Here is a 19,862-nt window from a genome sequence, read left to right on the forward strand (position 1 = left end):
TAGATTAACTCTGAAATAGTTATTAATCGATTTTAATAATCTACTTTGTTCAATAAATCAGACATATATACTGAATGTGATCATAAATAATATAGTAATAGTTAAATCTACCAACAAACATATTGGCTATTATCACACTCTAAAACAAATTAAATATAAAGGCTATTAGCACTCATTTATAAATCTATAAAATCGCACTGTCTTTAATTCGTGCAAGGGTTTATTTATCAAATAAACTTAAAATATAAACAAAAAATATTTATAAAATGGACCTAGCATCACCTGAAAGAATCATGGAAAATAATCAACTTACTTTATCATCCATAAGAACCATTTCTATGTAAGTCGTGTTGTTCTTGTCAAATTTAGATGAGACTTTTCATAACCTTATAATTCTTGTCTTTATATTTCAAACTTTTTCATTACATAATCTATCATAGGTAATACTGTTGATAGAATCGTAGTTAGTATCCCTTAAGTATGAAAAATAATAAAAAGAAGAAGTTCTATGTCTGAGGTACGAATTTTCTAGATGATAAATAATTGTAACAATTCACTATTAATCCTTATATATATATATACACACACACACACTAATTATACACGATTACATGGTAATAGTTGACAAATATTTTCAATGGAGATACTTACTGAATATATATGTTATCGACATTAATTATATGCCAATATTTTTAGAAAAGAGCTAAAAGAAGAGATATATAAATATATATAATATTATTGCTATATAGGAAGCATACATAAATTGCTACATTTTTTTATTATATTATACAACTTAAAATTATACTATCATGTTATTATTAATCTTAAATACTTGCTATAATTATATCAAATTTAATTATGAATATAAATAAATAAAATAGATAACATTCAATATTATTTTTTTCTTTTTTACATTCAATATTACTGTAAATATAAAAAATAAAATAATTAATAAAAAAATATGAACAGAAAATAAAACATATTAATTAAAATTCAATTTGTTATCTAATTAATCTTATGTCTATATGGTATAACTTTACAAAAATGTTATGAATCACAATCTTTTTTATTCTACAAAAAAGAAAAACACTATATATAGTCTTTAGTAATACAAAAAATAATTATAAAAAATAATTATTGATATTGATATTAATCATAATTGATTATTAATATTAACGAACTTGTAATTAGTGGTTAATGTTTTTGTTTTGTGGGCCAAATTTTATATATGTTATTATCATTATGAGTTAGGCCCGAAGTGGAGGAGATTGAAAATTTAGGTCATGGAACGAACATATAAGAATATAGAATTGACATATATTTCCTATTGTTGAAACTTTCTATCTGAACCTTAGTATCCTCCCAAGAAGTATATATACCCAGAACCAGACCTTTTCTCACGACATGCACCTTGCCTGGAGCCATTTCTCTGAAACGGAACTCACGAAGCTTGAAGACCGTATCGATTTCAAGTGGGTATATGAACTTAGTTTTATAATGCTTATTAATCTCAGAGGAGAATGTGTTAAGATTTTAGAAAGACACCTCATCTATTTTAAATTACTCCTACAAAGACAAATTAAATAAGAAAATAAATATCGGTAAATGTCTTGATTCATATAATTTGAAAAACAAAGTATACGAAAACAACTGAATTCTATTGGCCTTTTCAAATTAGTGCATATCATGTGTTGAAATCTGTAAAGGAAGAAAAGAATTAGAAACATACCATTACAATAACACGACAATATCTATTTTTATTAAATTGATTTAAATTGTTATTGTAAATAATAATATTGTAAAATAACACACAATTATTTTGTTATTTTAAAAATTAAATTTTTATTTATTTTACTTTCCACAAAAAAAATTGAAACTTACAAATTGCAATTGGAATATGAAAATTTTCTAACACAAAAAATCATGAATTAGAAGTATAATAGGTTTTTATTTATTTTTATGTAGTATTTATGCAAATCAAAATTATTGCCAATATAAAATCAGATAATTTAAAATAAGAATTGTGAGACAGTAACAAATTAAATAGTAAGTCCGATTATAGTTTATATTTTAAGATTTTCTGTTCACTAATAATGTTATATTAATTATTTAAATAATAATAATAATAATAATAATAATAATAATAATAATAATAATAATAATAATAATAATAATAATAATAAAAGGATTCAACATCAGCGAACATATGTCAATTTTTTTTTTGTCTTGAACATATGTCAATCTTATATTCTTGTATGTCTGTCCCATGACCCAAATTTAAACCTCCTCCATTTTGGGCTAACTCATATTGGTACTAACATATATAAAACTTGGCCCACAAAACAAAAACCTCAACCACTAATTACAAGCTCATTATATTAACATAATATTATAATAATCATACTTTAATTATTTTTACTTACATAGAATAATGACCCTATTAATTATTATTATTATTATTTAAATAATCAATATAACATTATTAGTGAACAGAAAATCTTAAAATATAAACTATAATCGGACTTACTATTTAATTTGTTACTGTCTCACAATTCTTATTTTAAATTATCTGATTTTATATTGGCAATAATTTTGATTTGCATAAATGCTACATAAAAATAAATAAAAACCTATTATACTTTTAATTCATGATTTTTTGTGTTAGAAAATTTTCATATTCCAATTGCAATTTGCAAGTCTCAATTTTTTTGTGGAAAGTAAAATAAACAAAAATTTAATTTTTAAAATAACAAAATAATTATGTGTTATTTTACAATATTATTATTTACAATAACAATTTAAATCAATTTAATAAAAATAGATATTGTCGTGTTATTGTAATGGTATGTTTCTAATTCTTTTCTTCCTTCACAGATTACAACACGTGATATGCACTAATTTGAAAAGGCCAATAGAATTCAGTTGTTTTCGTATACTTTGTTTCTCAAATTATATGAATCAAGACATTTACCGATATTTATTTTCTTATTTAATTTGTCTTTGTATGAGTAATTTAAAATAGATGAGGTGTCTTTCTAAAATCTTAACACATTCTCCTTTAAGATTAATAAGTATTATAAAACTAAGTTCATATACCCACTTGAAATCGATACAGTCTTCAAGCTTCGTGAGTTCCGTTTCAGAGAAATGGCTCCAGGCAAGGTGCATGTCGTGAGAAAAGGTCTGGTTCCGGGTATATATACTTCTTGGGAGGATACTAAGGTTCAGATAGAAAGTTTCAACAACAGGAAATATATGTCAATTCTATATTCTTATATGTTCGTTCCATGACCTAAATTTTCAATCTCCTCTACTTCGGGCCTAACTCATAATGATAATAACATATATAAAATTTGGCCCACAAAACAAATACATTAACCACTAATTACAAGCTCGTTAATATTAATAATCAATTATGATTAATATCAATATCAATAATTATTTTTTATAATTATTTTTTGTACTACTAAAGGCTATATATAGTGTTTTTCTTTTTTGTAGAATAAAAAAGATTGTGATTCATAACATTTTTGTAAAGTTATACCGTATAGACATAAGATTAATTAGATAACAAATTGAATTTTAATTAATATGTTTTATTTTCTACTCATATTTTTTTATTAATTATTTTATTTTTTATATTTACAGTAATATTGAATGTAAAAAAGAAAAAAATAATATTGAATGTTATCTATTTTATTTATTTAGATTCATAATTAAATTTGATATAATTATAGCAAGTATCTAGGATTAATAATAACATGATAGTATAATTTTAAGTTGTATAATATAATAAAAAAATATAGCAATTTATGTATGCTTCCTATATAGCAATAATATTATATATATTTATATATCTCCTCTTTTAGCTCTTTTCTAAAAATATTGGCATATAATTAATGTCGATAACATATATATTCAGTAAGTATCTCCATTGAAAATATTTGTTAACTATTACCATGTAATCGTGTATAATTAGTGGGTTCACTATACAGAGGTTCCGAAACTCCATGTTCGTAGTTTACATGAATAGCCCTTGTTCTGCTGAGCAAAGTAACACATCTCCAAGAGCTCCTTATCATGTTATAGCCCTTAGACCATTTTGTAAAGGCCTGTTAGGCACCAGCCACCATATTTGAGTTACCTTGTCATAACCAAGATTCTTGTGGTAGTCCCGAACAAAACAGACATTCAGTGTGTCTATATCAACTCCCGACAACTCAAAAACCTCTTCACCGTTGTAAGATATACTTCCATTAGCCTATGTTATAAATGACCCTCCATGGTAAAATATGATGGTAATCAAATGATCACTCATCTGCAATTTTAAAATTTTTTTGTTATATCAGACTCATTAACTTCAACCACATTACCAAGTTGAAAATTCCATAACTAAAACATAACACCCTGTTGTCAACTGTAAATGCAATAAATTCTAGGACAAAAAAAAAGTTTTTATGTTAACGAAAATTTCCTAGTCAATTTATAATTTTATTGGCCTAACCACTAAGAAACTTAATTCTGATCAAACCCTAGCAAGTAGCACAAAACACAAGCATGCATACCGACACATTACACTTGAAGAAAACGTATTCACCCATTATAAATATTAAATTAACAACAAAAATAAAAATAGAGCTTTACCACATATTTATCTCTTCTTTTTGCTTACCTGTTTTAGAGAAACTAGCCTTTACAACTCTCTGTCTGATGCAGATAATGAAACCGATTCTCCAGAGTATGGGTTCTTGATGGAAATTGCTTCGGTAACTGCAATCGCACCGATGCTAGTGATTAAGGTAGCAGAGAAGAAGAGACCTCTGCTTGTGTTGTGTTTGTGTTGTGTTTTGAGAGGGGAAGACAATATGTTAGTATAACATTGAGAGAGGGAGGTTTTGAGCATAAAACGACGTCGTTTTACGTCATTTTGGCGCCACACCAAATACTACGTCGTTTGCGTTTTGACAACGTGTCACCAACGAGTCCAACCCAGCTTTCCGGTTGCGCCAGGTAGACAAAATTTGCCGGAAGGACGAGTCTGAGTCCCGGAGTGCAACTTCAGGGATAAATATGAGTAATTATTAACTTCAGGAATCACTATGAGACTCGAGGGTAACTTTAGGAGTTACTTTGAGGCTTAACTCGAAAAATGAGGCAAGGATAAAATAGTATAAAATATAATTTTATTTGTGTTTTAAGTAAAAAATATGTGTCTTACCTTTTTGAAGAGACACAAATTACATGTATTTTATGAATATTCATATGTAACTGTATCTCTCTTAATTTTGTGTCTTAATAATCAAACAGTAAATTCTAAATCCTAAACCTTAAATATGTATATTCGTGTCCATGTTTTTATGTCTTGTGTTCAAAAAGACAAAAACAAATGTTACCCAGTATCACGATACGACAGTGACGAGATGAATAGTAAAATGAGGTTGAGTACTTGAAACTTATAAAAAATGTGATGAATAAAATTAAAAAAAATTAAAAATATTTTTAATTTTTTTTAAACATTGTTGACAAAAAATAAATAAATTATACATATATATAAAAGATCATAATCCATCAAACATTTTAATTTTTATCATAAAAACAGTTAATCTCATGCAATAAAAAAAGCAATCAAATTCGTTTATGTATAAAATTAAATTAAATTATTAAAATAATACTTATTATAAAATTAATTTAATTATTTTTAATGTTTAAATTAAAATATTTATTTAAAAATAATTTATAAATTGATAAATAAATAATATTTTTATATATAATTATTATTAAATCAAAATAAATTTTTTAATTATTACATTATTTTTATTTTTATTAAAAATTACCAACCTAACCCTCGTCTTTTTCTCCAAAACAAAATCCTAATTTTACCCACTCATATTTCATCCCACACCCACACCCTTTCTTTTCCTTCAGCAGCCATCGAAATCCTCCTCCCCTCACAACACCCTGACGCACAAACACACACACACACACGACACCGGCGGAGAAAGAAGATAAGGAAAGGAAGATGAGGACGACGACGGTGGAGGGGCATCGTCGTCGCCGTCGTTGAGGGAAACCGAGGAAGAAGACGCGACCCAGTGACACGCGAGGAAGGGGGAGAAGCTTTCGCCACCGTTACACCTTGCTGCTACCGGCTCCGTCGCGTCTGTCGTCGCTATTGGTTGAGTTCGTCGCCGTCGTTGTTGCTGGTCTGGAAGGAAGAGAGGGAGACGGCGCTGTTCAGTGGGGGAGGAAGAACTGCGACGACGAAGGGGAGCAGGAGTCCGTCGCCGTCCCACACCGCCGTTGAAGTCAGCCTCGTCGCCGTTGAACTCGTCAGAAGCTGCTACCGTCGTCGTTTGGGTCTGACCGATGAAGAGGAGGTGACGGTGGTGGATGTTGGCGCTGCTGCTTGCGACAACAAGCGGCTTCGTAGCCGCCGAGCTCTTTGCCTCCGTCCTACTCGTCAGAAGTCATCATTGGAGCTGCAGTTGCTCCAATTCTTGGTTCTTCTCTAAGTAGTAAGTTATTTTGTTCCGAAAATCCGTTTAGTCGCTGTTCCGTTATATGTTGCTGAGATTTTTGCGGCGCAATTGTTATGGAGTTGAGTTTCGGTTCTTGCATGTCACGATTAGAGTTGCTGTTGTTGGTCTTAACCAGATTATACAACCTTCTCAAACAATCAATATATCCATCAAGCAAACAACTTCATTCATCCCGAATAGCTCATTTTAATCCATAAGAATTACAAAATCATAAAAATACATTTTTCGCATTAATGTTAACTTGTAACAATTCTTAGAAATAAAATTAGTTTCAAGAAAAAATTCCTACCTCAACTCGTCCAAACTCACAAAACCAACGCGTCAAAACCCCTATTTCTCCTAGCCCACAACAGCGGCAGCCGCAACCACAGCTCCATTCCGCTTTCAGAGCAACAACAGCAACTCTAATCGTGACATGCAAGAACCGAAACTCAACTCCATAACAATTGCGTCGCAAAAACCTCAGCAACATATAACGGAACAGCGACTAAACGGATTTTCGGAACAAAATAACTTACTACTTAAAGAAGAACCAAGAATTGGAGCAACTGCAGCTCCAATGATGACTTCTGACGAGCAGGACGGAGGCAAAGAGCTCGGCGGCGACGAAGCCGCTTGTTGTCGCAAGCAGCAGCGCCAACATCCACCACCGTCACCTCCTCTTCTTCGGTCAGACCCAAACGACGATGGTAGCAGCTTCTGACGAGTTCAACGGTGACGAGGCTGACTTCAACGGCGGTGTGGGACGGCGACGGACTCCTGCTCCCCTTCGTCGTCGCAGTTCTTCCTCCCCCACTGAACAGCGCCGTCTCCCTCTCTTCCTTCCAGACCAGCGACAACGACGGCGACAAACTCAACCAATGACGACAACAGATGCAATGGAGCCGGTAGCAGCAAGGCGTGACGGCTTCTCCCCTTCCTCGCGTGTCACTGGGTCGCGTCTTCTTCCTCGGTTTCCCTCAACGACAGCGACGACGATGCCCCTCCGCCGGCGTCGTCCTCATCTTCCTTTCCTTATCTTCTTTCTCCACCGGTGTCGTGTGTGTGTGTGTTTGTGCGTCAGGGTGTTGTGAGGGGAGGAGGATTTCGGCGGCTGCTGAGGGAAAAAGGAAGGGTGTGGGTGTGGGATGAAATATGAGTGGGTAAAATTAGGATTTTGTTTTGGAGAAAAAGACGAGGGTTAGGTTGGTAATTTTTAATAAAAATAAAAATAATGTAATAATTAAAAAATTTATTTTGATTTAATAATAATTATATATAAAAATATTATTTATTTATCAATTTATAAATTATTTTTAAATAAATATTTTAATTTAAACATTAAAAATAATTAAATTAATTTTATACATAAACGAATTTGATTGCTTTTTTTATTGCATGAGATTAACTGTTTTTATGATAAAAATTAAAATGTTTGATGGATTATGATCTTTTATATATATGTATAATTTATTTATTTTTTGTCAACAATGTTTAAAAAAAATTAAAAATATTTTTAATTTTTTTTTCAATTTTATTCATCACATTTTTTATAAGTTTCAAGTACTCAACCTCATTTTACTGTTCATCTCGTCACTGTCGTATCGTGATACTGGGTAACATTTGTTTTTGTCTTTTTGAACACAAGACATAAAAACATGGACACGAATATACATATTTAAGGTTTAGGATTTAGAGTTTATTGTTTGATTATTAAGACACAAAATTAAGAGAGATACAATTACATATGAATATTCATAAAATACATGTAATTTGTGTCTCTTCAAAAAGGTAAGACACATATTTTTTACTTAAAACACAAATAAAATTATATTTTATACTATTTTATCCTTGCCTCATTTTTCGAGTTAAGTCTCAAAGTAACTCCTAAAGTTACCCTCGAGTCTCATAGTGATTCCTGAAGTTAATAATTACTCATATTTATCCCTGAAGTTGTACTCCGGGACTCAGACTCGTCCTTCCGGCAAATTTTGTCTACCTGGCGCAACCGGAAAGCTGAGTTGGACTCGTTGGTGACACGTTGTCAAAACGCAAACGACGTAGTATTTGGTGTGGCGCCAAAATGACGTAAAACGACGTCGTTTTATGCTCAAAACCTCCCTCTCTCAATGTTAGACTAACATATTGTCTTCTCCTCTCAAAACACAACACAAATACAACACAAGCAGAGGTCTCTTCTTCTCTGCTACCTTAATCACTAGCATCGGTGCGATTGCAGTTACCGAAGCAATTTCCATCGAGAACCCATACTCTGGAGAATCGGTTTCATTATCTGCATCAAACAGAGAGTTGTAAAGGCTAGTTTCTCTAAAACAGGTAAGCAAAAAGAAGAGATAAATACGTGGTAAAGCTCTATTTTTATTTTTGTTGTTAATTTAATATTTATAATGGGTGAATACGTTTTCTTCAAGTGTAATGTGTCGGTATGCATGCTTGTGTTTTGTGCTACTTGCTAGGGTTTGATCAGAATTAAGTTTCTTAGTGGTTAGGCCAATAAAATTATAGATTGACTAGGAAATTTTCGTTAACATGGAAACTTTTTTTTTGGTCCTAGGATTTATTGCATTTACAGTTGACAACAGGGTGTTATGTTTTAGTTATGGAATTTTCAACTTGGTAATGTGGTTGAAGTTAATGAGTCTGATATAACAAAAAAATTTTAAAATTGCAGATGAGTGATCATTTGATTACCATCATATTTTACCATGGAGGGTCATTTATAACAGAGGTTAATGGAAGTATATCTTACAACGGTGAAGAAGTTTTTGAGTTGTCGGGAGTTGATATAGACATACTGAATGTCTGTTTTGTTCGGGACTACCACAAGAATATTGGTTATGACAAGGTAACTCAAATATGGTGGCTGGTGCCTAACAGGCCTTTACAAAATGGTCTAAGGGCTATAACATGATAAGGAGCTCTTGGAGATGTGTTACTTTGCTCAGCAGAACAAGGGCTATTCATGTAGACTACGAACATGGAGTTTCGGAACCTCTGTATAGTGAAGAAGCAGAATCAATGTCAACTAAAGGCAAGGAGCTGATGGTAATACAAAACTTTATTCTCACTCCAAACCCCACCAACAATGTCACAGCTGAACCAATTTTCATTATAACACCATCTACTCCAACTTCTGAACCAAATGACACCACTATTCCTACCTAAAAAATAGTCTCCATAACAAAGATTAAGAGGGTTAGATGGCTAATAAGGATGCTTGTGAGTATTTGAACAAGTGGCATAGGGACTCTTGGAGCGAAATTTTTTTCAGTAATGTACCTAAAATAGACAATATCTGCAACAATGCTTGTGAAGTCTTCAACTCTAGGATAAAAAAAAGTTAGAGCCAAGCCTATTATTACACTCTTTGAACAAGTCAGGATGTACGCAATGAGGTCCATCGCTAGGAACAAAGTCAAGGTTAATTCAAACACTGGGATTCTACCTCCTATACAGCGCAGCAGGTTAGAAAAGATAAGGAAGCAGTCAAAAAGTTGGGTCCTGATGTGGTCTGGTGACACAGAGTATGAGAAATTTAAAGTTCATGGCTGGCCAACTAACATAGTTGTGGATTTGAAAAAAAAGCTCTGCATAAGTAGTTTTCTGAAAATTTAGTGGTAATATTCTTTTACTTGTTTATTGTTATCTTATTATTATTAGGACAATTCTATGGTGTAGAAGGAAAATTCCTTCTATACATGCAGAAGACACGTGTAAGGAGATGAGACTATTATGGTGGCATGGTCCTTTAATTATGAGTTGCATAATGTACTGTGTGATTTTATTGAAATGGGACAAACTCTGTATTTGTTACAGAAGTGGGATAGGTGAGTAGTGATAATTAATAGAGTCATTATTCTATGTAAGTAAAAATAATTAAAGTATGATTATTATAATATTATGTTAATATAATGAGCCTGTAATTAGTGGTTGAAGTTTTTGTTTTGTGGGCCAAGTTTTATATATGTTAGTACCAATATGAGTTAGCCCGAAATGGAGGAGGTTGAAATTTGGGTCATGGGACGGACATACAAGAATATAAGATTGACATATGTTCAAGACAAAAAAAAATTGACATATGTTCGCTGATGTTGAATCCTTTTACCTAAACCTTAGGATTTACATATGCTTTTGATTTTTAGATTTAAATGATTGATTTATTTTTTAATTATTTATTTATTTATTTATTTATTTATTTATTTATTATTATTATTATTATTATTATTATTATTATTATTATTATTATTATTATTATTATAATCAATATAACATTATTAGTGAACAGAAAATCTTAAAATATAAACTATAATCGGACTTACTATTTAATTTGTTACTGTCACATAATTCTTATTTTAAATTATCTGATTTTATATTGGCAATAATTTTAATTTGCATAAATGCTACATAAAAATAAATAAAAACCTATTATACTTTTAATTCATGATTTTTTGTGTTAGAAAATTTTCATATTCCAATTGCAATTTGCAAGTCTCAATTTTTTTTGTGGAAAGTAAAATAAATAAAAATTTAATTTTTAAAATAACAAAATAATTGTGTGTTATTTTACAATATTATTATTTACAATAACAATTTAAATCAATTTAATAAAAATAGATATTGTCGTGTTATTGTAATGGTATGTTTCTAATTCTTTTCTTCCTTTACAGATTACAACACGTGATATGCACTAATTTAAAAAGGCCAATAGAATTCAGTTGTTTTCGTATACTTTGTTTCTCAAATTATATGAATCAAGACATTTACCGATATTTATTTTCTTATTTAATTTGTCTTTGTAGGAGTAATTTAAAATAGATGAGGTGTCTTTCTAAAATCTTAACACATCCTCCTTTGAGATTAATAAGCATTATAAAACTAAGTTTATATACCCACTTGAAATCGATACGGTCTTCAAGCTTCGTGAGTTCCGTTTCAGAGAAATGGCTCCAGGCAAGGTGCATGTCGTGAGAAAAGGTCTGGTTCCGGGTATATATACTTCTTGGGAGGATACTAAGGTTCAGATAGAAAGTTTCAACAACAGGAAATATATGTCAATTTTATATTCTTATATGTTCGTTTCATGACCTAAATTTTCAATCTCCTCCACTTCGGGCCTAACTCATAATGATAATAACATATATAAAATTTGGCCCACAAAACGAAAATATTAACCACTAATTACAAGCTCGTTAATATTAATAATCAATTATGATTAATATCAATATCAATAATTATTTTTTATAATTATTTTTTGTACTACTAAAGGCTATATATAGTGTTTTTCTTTTTTGTAGAATAAAAAAGATTGTGATTCATAACATTTTTGTAAAGTTATACCGTATAGACATAAGATTAATTAGATAACAAATTGAATTTTAATTAATATGTTTTATTTTCTGCTCATATTTTTTTATTAATTATTTTATTTTTTATATTTACAGTAATATTGAATGTAAAAAAGAAAAAAATAATATTGAATGTTATCTATTTTATTTATTTAGATTCATAATTAAATTTGATATAATTATAGCAAGTATCTAGGATTAATAATAACATGATAGTATAATTTTAAGTTGTATAATATAATAAAAAAATGTAGCAATTTATGTATGCTTCCTATATAGCAATAATATTATATATATTTATATATCTCCTCTTTTAGCTCTTTTCTAAAAATATTGGCATATAATTAATGTCGATAACATATATATTCAGTAAGTATCTCCATTGAAAATATTTGTTAACTATTACCATGTAATCGTGTATAATTAGTGTGTGTGTGTATATATATATATATATATATATATATATATATATATATATATATATATAAGGATTAATAGTGAATTGTTACAATTATTTATCATCTAGAAAATTCGTACCTCAGACATAGAACTTCTTCTTTTTATTATTTTTCATACTTAAGGGATACTAACTACGATTCTATCAACAGTATTACCTATGATAGATTATGTAATGAAAAAGTTTGAAAAATAAAGACAAGAATTATAAGGTTATGAAAAGTCTCATCCAAATTTGACAAGAACAACACGACTTACATAGAAATGGTTCTTATGGATGATAAGGTAAGTTGATTATTTTTCATGATTCTTTCAGGTGATGCTAGGTCCATTTTATAAATATTTTTTGTTTATATTTTAAGTTTATTTGATAAATAAACCCTTGCACGAATTAAAGACAGTGCGATTTTATAGATTTATAAATGAGTGCTAATAGCCTTTATATTTAATTTGTTTTAGAGTGTGATAATAGCCAATATGTTTGTTGGTAGATTTAACTATTACTATATTATTTATGATCACATTCAGTATATATGTCTGATTTATTGAATAAAGTAGATTATTAAAATCGATTAATAACTATTTCAGAGTTAATCTAATTAATACTAAATTTAAAAAAAAAACAATGCATAACATATTATTTTTTTATTAATCAAATTATTATAATTTAAATTAATTTTAAAAAATAATTTAAAATTATAATTTCAATCTTATCACGTGCATTGCACGGATAATTACACTTGTATTAACATAATAATAATAATTTAACTATTTTTACTTATACAGAATAATGACTCTATTAATTATTACTATTTACTTATCCCACTCCTGCAACAAACACAGAGTTTGTCTCCTTTTAATAAAGTCATACATCACATTATGCAACTCATAATTAGAGAACCGTGCCACCATAATAGTTTCATCTTCTTACACGTGTCTTCTACCTGTATAGAAGGAATCTTTTTGCACCATAAAATTGCCTTTATTATTATTACTATTATCTGATATTATAGTTAGCTTATTATTGTTGTCTTTGTTGTTGTGTTAATGCTGTTTAGGGATGCCATATGTGCATACTTGTGCTGCATTGGCAAGGGCTGGTAAAAGACCAGATGAGTTTTGTCATCAGTGGTTGCCAATGGAAGTATATAATAACACATATGCCTTCTATATCAATCCAATTTCAGGTCAAGCACTATGGAAAAAGTTACCATATAAGACTACAAACACTAAAGTTTAGAAAGAAGCCAGGTCCACTTAAAAAAAGAAGAAAGGATGCATATGAGGAGCCAATTGGGAGTAAGAAGCAGAAGACCAAGATGAAAAGAATTTATAAAAAAGATTGTTGTCGTTATTGTGGTGAATCACGACACACCAAAAGAAACTGTGCAAAGAGAGCTGCTGATGAGGAGGCTATTGCTGCTGCTAATGGTGGTGAAGGTGAGGCCAAATCTGCTCCAGATGGTAAAGGTCAGGCTAATAATGACTCGATGGAGGAGTCGTGAATTAGTTGTGGTATCCTGTACTGTAACCGGTACTTGATCATTGGGTAGTACCTGACCTGAGTAAAGTTGTAGTGATCCTTCCTACCGAAAAGGTTGGAAAATCTCGGAGGCTGAAAGCCAAGGATGGGAATATGGTTGACTCAGAATTGACATAATAAAAACGGCCCAACTTCATCACCAAAGGAAGGAAGAGTTTTGCCCATTCGAATTATCAAGATCCGGCTACCCAAGTAAGAAAGATTTCTAATAACAAAAAAAGCGAGGAGAGCGGTCTACAAGAGTAAGTGAATGGTTAATTCACTCAAGTCTTTCTTGGAAGTGGAAAACCAAAAGATGCTATGCTGCCTACCAAAGAACGCATGGATAAGTGGGTGAGCAAGCGAAGCCCCAGGTTCAGAAAGAATAGTAGGTACCGGAGTAGTAGATACCTGAATGATTCTTGAGCTGCGCTAGCCACACTTGTCCCACAATCCCCCACTGAAATTCAGCTTGAACTCAGTCAACTACCTTAGCAGAAACTGATGACTCTCAATAGGTTCACAAAATTAGATGACATTTATTTTATTATAGGCATGTTCTTATCCAGTTTACTAACTATTTTAGATGTTTTCACTAATAGGTTTTGTCCTCTCCTGTGAGGCCACCAAAACTCCCTCCCAAAAGGAAGTTATCTGTTGAGTTAAGAAATTAACTAATTTAATTGATGATGACAAATATTATTTAATTGGGTGATTAATTTGTTTTGAATGTGTTTGGTTAAGTGTTGCAAGTCATAAATCAAAGAATCAGCATCCCAATTGAAAGGAAACAAAAACCAATTTATTGGTGAATATCTAACCAACAAAGCCCAAAGTCACTAAACAAAGAAACCAAATGGGCTAAGAAGTAAAAGAAGAAAATGCAAGCCCAAGTTGATCCTACCAAACTTCTCATACAAGATTGATGTCTTCACTCTCTTTTATTGCTTTGGTCAGCAATAAAACAAAAGAAAGAAAGCTATTGGCCCAAGGAAATAAATGAGCCCATATTCACAAGCAAGCCCATTAGGTGATCCAAGTCCATTCCTTATCTAACTTAGTGGCTAACCAAGTAACTAAAGTTCATTTGCATCTGAACTAATCCCTTCTCCACTGAACCAACTCTCTGTTCTCGTTCTTCTCTTCTCTCACCCACGCATGACAATATGGCTATGTTAGGGTTCACATCCTAGAAGAAAAAAAGAGTTTCTGGTCGCAAGCTTTGTCTTTCAAACAATACACAAAGAAGAAAAGGGGAAGAAGCTTCTTGAAGAAAAGGTCAAATCAATGAAGCCAAAAGTAAAGGCCTCCTCTAACTTAATCAAAAGATAAAGGTAGATTGTTTCTATTTACATGCATGTTGATAGCTTGATTAAAACCTACCTTCTTCTACACATACCATTTTGGGAAAAAATGAAGAAAATGGTGTCTGCGTTTTCCTGATGTGAATCAATGAATGAGATTGTTTCTTGGAGCCAAAGCACAAGATTAATGGCTTGGATTCTGATAAGCTGATTGAGAGAGAAAAATGTTACTGCTGCTGTGTTTGCTACGAGGCTTAGTTCTAAGTCAAAATCCCTGATTTTTTGGGCTGATGGAAGAAAGAGAGAAAGGCTAATTTCCAGCTGGTTCAAGAACCAAGGAGCTGAACCCTAGTCGTGGCTAAAGAAAGATACAAATAGGAAAATTACTTCAGTTTGAAGGTAAGGAGAGATAACCAGAGTTTGGTGAGTTGTGTTCTGAGAAGAAGTTCCCTGAAGAAGTTCCTCTACATGGACAATGCTTTCTTTTAAAGACGCATTCTGCCAATATTGAAGAACTAAATCAGAGGCTTGTAAATTTGGTTTATCACATAGCAAAAAGGCTGTTGAAGAATCAATCTCCTTCATGTTTTACAGATTGTAATTTACTTTTCAATGTTTATCTTTCTGTAATTTCTTGAGTGAAAAGGCAATATTGTGAGAACTCATGTAAAAGCCAAATGAGTGAAAAAAGGCTGAGTGATACACTTGAGAGAAAAGTCTAGAGTTATTTTGGATTTCTTTAGGTAAGTTTGTGTCTTGTATCTAGTACCAGTGAGGTACGCCTTTCTTAGTTGGGTGAGCACTAAGAGTGAAGAGTTAGGTATTAGCATAGCCAATGTCAAGTTAGGTTAGAACTTGAGTGTGAGAGGATTGTGTTAATCCTATGGAATTGGTGTATGTAATACTTTAACTTTAGTGGAAATTCCACCACTGTTATAGTGGAGACTGGACGTAGGTTGCATAGTACAAGGCAACCGAATCAAGATACATGATGATGTTAGTTTTTCTTTTCTCTGCACTATTCTATTTTCTGATATTCATGAGACAAAAATAAATTGTCTCATAAATTTCTGCTGCTGAGTTCAAACAGAATCAGAATTGAAAGTCTGCTTTAAAAGGGTTAAGTTCAGTAACTCAAAAAAAGGCACAGATTCAACCCCTTCCCGCCCTTTTCTAAGCCTACTACAACTTTCATTATCCAAACAAGAAAAATCAACTTCAGGAAGTAACAAACCAACAGCAACCACCCCACCTGCTGCTACCCCACCAGCAAGCAGTCAACTAGCAAGGAATCATCCGTCGAATCCTATGCAAGGTGCAACACAGGGGACCGTTACAAGGATTGAAAATTTCAAGAAGTTTGTGCCCAACCCTGGATTTAGACCACCCAGATACGAAAAATGAAGACTAGGATTATTATGTTTAGGATCATATTATTTTGATGAAAATGTATGCTTTCTTAATTGGGATCCTAGTGTTGGGGATTTTAGTGTTCAAAACTTATAAGGTCAATACGTTAAGAACTTTGATATACTTGTTGACCATTGTTCTGGCTCTATAATGCCTATTTTGGGTGTGTTTTCTACATTATGAATATGGATTATGACTTTCTTGAATTGAGCTGTGTCAGATTTTTTGTTCTATTTTGGTCTCTAATATGCAATTAAGATTAATTCCATTAGATGAATCCATTAGTAGTGCACGAACAAAAATATGCATATAATATATTGTTTATTCAATTTCCAAATTATTGTTGCACAGTAATGTCAAACAGTTTAATCTGCATTTCTTTCAAATAAAAGGACAGGTACAAGTACATGAACAACATATGCATATCACATGTTACTTGTTTTTTGCTAGATACAATTGACCCTGTTGCCTATCCAACTTTAAGAGAAGCAAAACTACTGTAATCAGCAGCAACATACATGCAAACAGGAAAATCTTTCCCATTTTTAGAATCCTAACTTCAGACTCTAATCTTTCAAGTTTCTAAGCAATCTTCATCTTCCATTCTTCATTGTCATTTGAAGAGCTTGTTCTACCATCACATGTTACTGCATCTTCTTCTAGAATTTTATTTACCCACAGAAATAACCCACACCACCTCTTACCTACAATCTACACCCAAAAAAGTGAATCAACCAAGTTTATATCCAGAATTACAGCAAACAACAACAGCAACCACTTACATTGTAGTTTGGGCATCCCAGAAACGGTCTCCCTGGATTAGAATCCATCACAGACCATCACAACACTGGTCTCGACCCGCACCCACACCATTCTGGCAAACACAAATCTCTGTTTCTATTCATTCTCCTCATGATGCTTCTAAATGATCGTGGGTTGTTCGAGCTCCCAACTGCGTTGCTCGCGCTAGCCATAACCATGTGGTTTTGAAGATGGAGAAGACACTACACGAGAAGAAAGAGAAGAGAGTCAGCTCTGTTGTGATGGACAAGAGAAGAGAAGAGAGTCAAGCTTCAAAATTGGGGATTAGGGTTTTTAACTCACATTAGGGACCAAATTGAACCAAAACATTTTATGTCGCCACGTCAGCTAGCCGTTCTTCTAATAGCGTGTCACTAACGAGTCCAACTCAGCTTTCCGGTTGCGCCAGGTGGACGAAATTTGCCGGATAGATGAGCCTGAGTCCCGGAGTGCAAATTCAGGGATAAATATGCATAATTATTAACTTCACGGATCACTATGAGGCTCAAGAGTAACTTTAGGGACTACTTTGAGGTTTAACTCCTCATTTTTCTCTTTTTTTTTTTCCGTGCACTTTCTTCCTCCAAGAACAAGGACTCTCTTTTCTCTTCTTCTTCATCTTTGTTATTGTTCACCTTTATCCTCTAGAAACAAGGTCTCTCTCCCTCCTTTCCTCCCTTCTCCTCTCTCTCAGTTGGATACACTATCACAACTGTGGGCCTGAAGAAGGTTGTTCGCAGCCACCATCTTGCGAACGTCCTATGTTATCACCGTTGATGCATTTCTTTGTTATTGCTTTATGTTTTGGAAAAGTCTGTGGTGTTGACTGCAAAAATCAACATGTGAAGTTAACACTCCGTGACGAGCTGTGATTTGGACGCGTGCAAATAATCTTTAACCACGGCAACGGATTGATGAAACAACTATGACACAGCCAAACGTATCCCATTTTCTGTTGGGAAAAGACAATTAATTAAGTGTGATTAGGTGATTAAGCTTAAAACGTTGATGGGCTGAACTTTTGACATGCTAATGGGTCAGGATTGATATGCCATGCCAAAAAATTTACGAATCTTATAATCATATTGCAGTTATTCGTATGAACCACGAATACACCAGAAATATAAATAATAATCTATTACTAAATATTTTACTAACCTTATAATCACATTATAATTCAGTAGTAAAACCTTAACTTCTCAATTTATTTTAACATATATTTAACTACTGTTTGAATTAAAATTCCTGTAACAGGTACTTTCGAGTTCCATTATATTAACTCTACCTAGCACTTCAATAAATCATTAAATATCTACTATAATATATATTTATTATTTGTTCAAAAAAATAACTCTCTCGCTCTAGTCATTATATATTTTTTAATTAATTACTATTTATTTATTTATTAAGCGAATAATTTATTTATTTTTTTTGAGTAATAATTTAAAAAATTATAACTCAAATAAATAAAAGAAAGGAAAACTAAATATTTATTACAATAAATTTATTTAAATAATAATTTATTATTTTTACTGAGTTATGACTCAAATAAATCTATTATAATAAAAAGGTCTTTTTTATTTTGTAATTTATTTGAGTAATAATCTTTCAAGAGCAATAAATTATTACTCAAGTAAATTTAAAATAATAAAAAATATTTATTTATTTATTTATTTGAATAATAATTTTTTAAAAATAATAAATTATTACTCAATAATAAATAAATAAATAAATTTATAAATGAATGATAACTAATTCAAAAAGAATAAAGTTTTATATTCAAATAAAATACTTATCTAAATCTATCCAAGTTGTTATAACAACTTTTCAAATTATGCGCTCCTTCTCTTTCTCCTTCTCTATTTCTTCCTCCTTCTCCTTCTCCTCCTCCTCGTATTTCTTCTTCTTCCAATGAAGTACAAGCAGACTTCTTCTTCTTCTTTTTCCTTTCTTTCTTTTTCTCATCTTTTTTTTTCTCCTCCTCCTCCTTCTTTATTGTTATCACTAATAACACTAACATTTTGCAAACGTCTTTATTAGTTCTGGTTTTCTCTACTGTCATCATTAAATAATTTTGGTTCATTTCTTAATTTATTTCGGCTCATTTATAGTTAATTGTTGGTTTATTCACTTGATGCTACTGATAAGTATTGATCAAATTTTGTATTCACAAGTGAACCGAAATTAACACATAAATGAACCAAAATTAATTCACAAATGAACCAAAATAAACTAAAAATAAAATGAAATTATTTAATGATGGCACCAGAAAAAATCAGAACCAATAAAGATGTTAGTAAAATATTGGTGTTGTTGGTGATGACGATAACGAAAGAGAAAAAGAAGGAGAAAATGAGGAGGAGGAGAAGTAGAAAAAGAATCTGTGTGCGAGACAAAAAAAAAGAAGCATGGAGGAAGAGAAGAAGAAAAAACATATGTAACGACGCTCTTTTAATGAAAGTGATTTTTTTTGGTGTTGAACTTA

Source organism: Arachis hypogaea, chromosome 5 (assembly GCF_003086295.3).
Source record: "Arachis hypogaea cultivar Tifrunner chromosome 5, arahy.Tifrunner.gnm2.J5K5, whole genome shotgun sequence".
Lineage (NCBI taxonomy): Eukaryota > Viridiplantae > Streptophyta > Magnoliopsida > Fabales > Fabaceae > Arachis > Arachis hypogaea.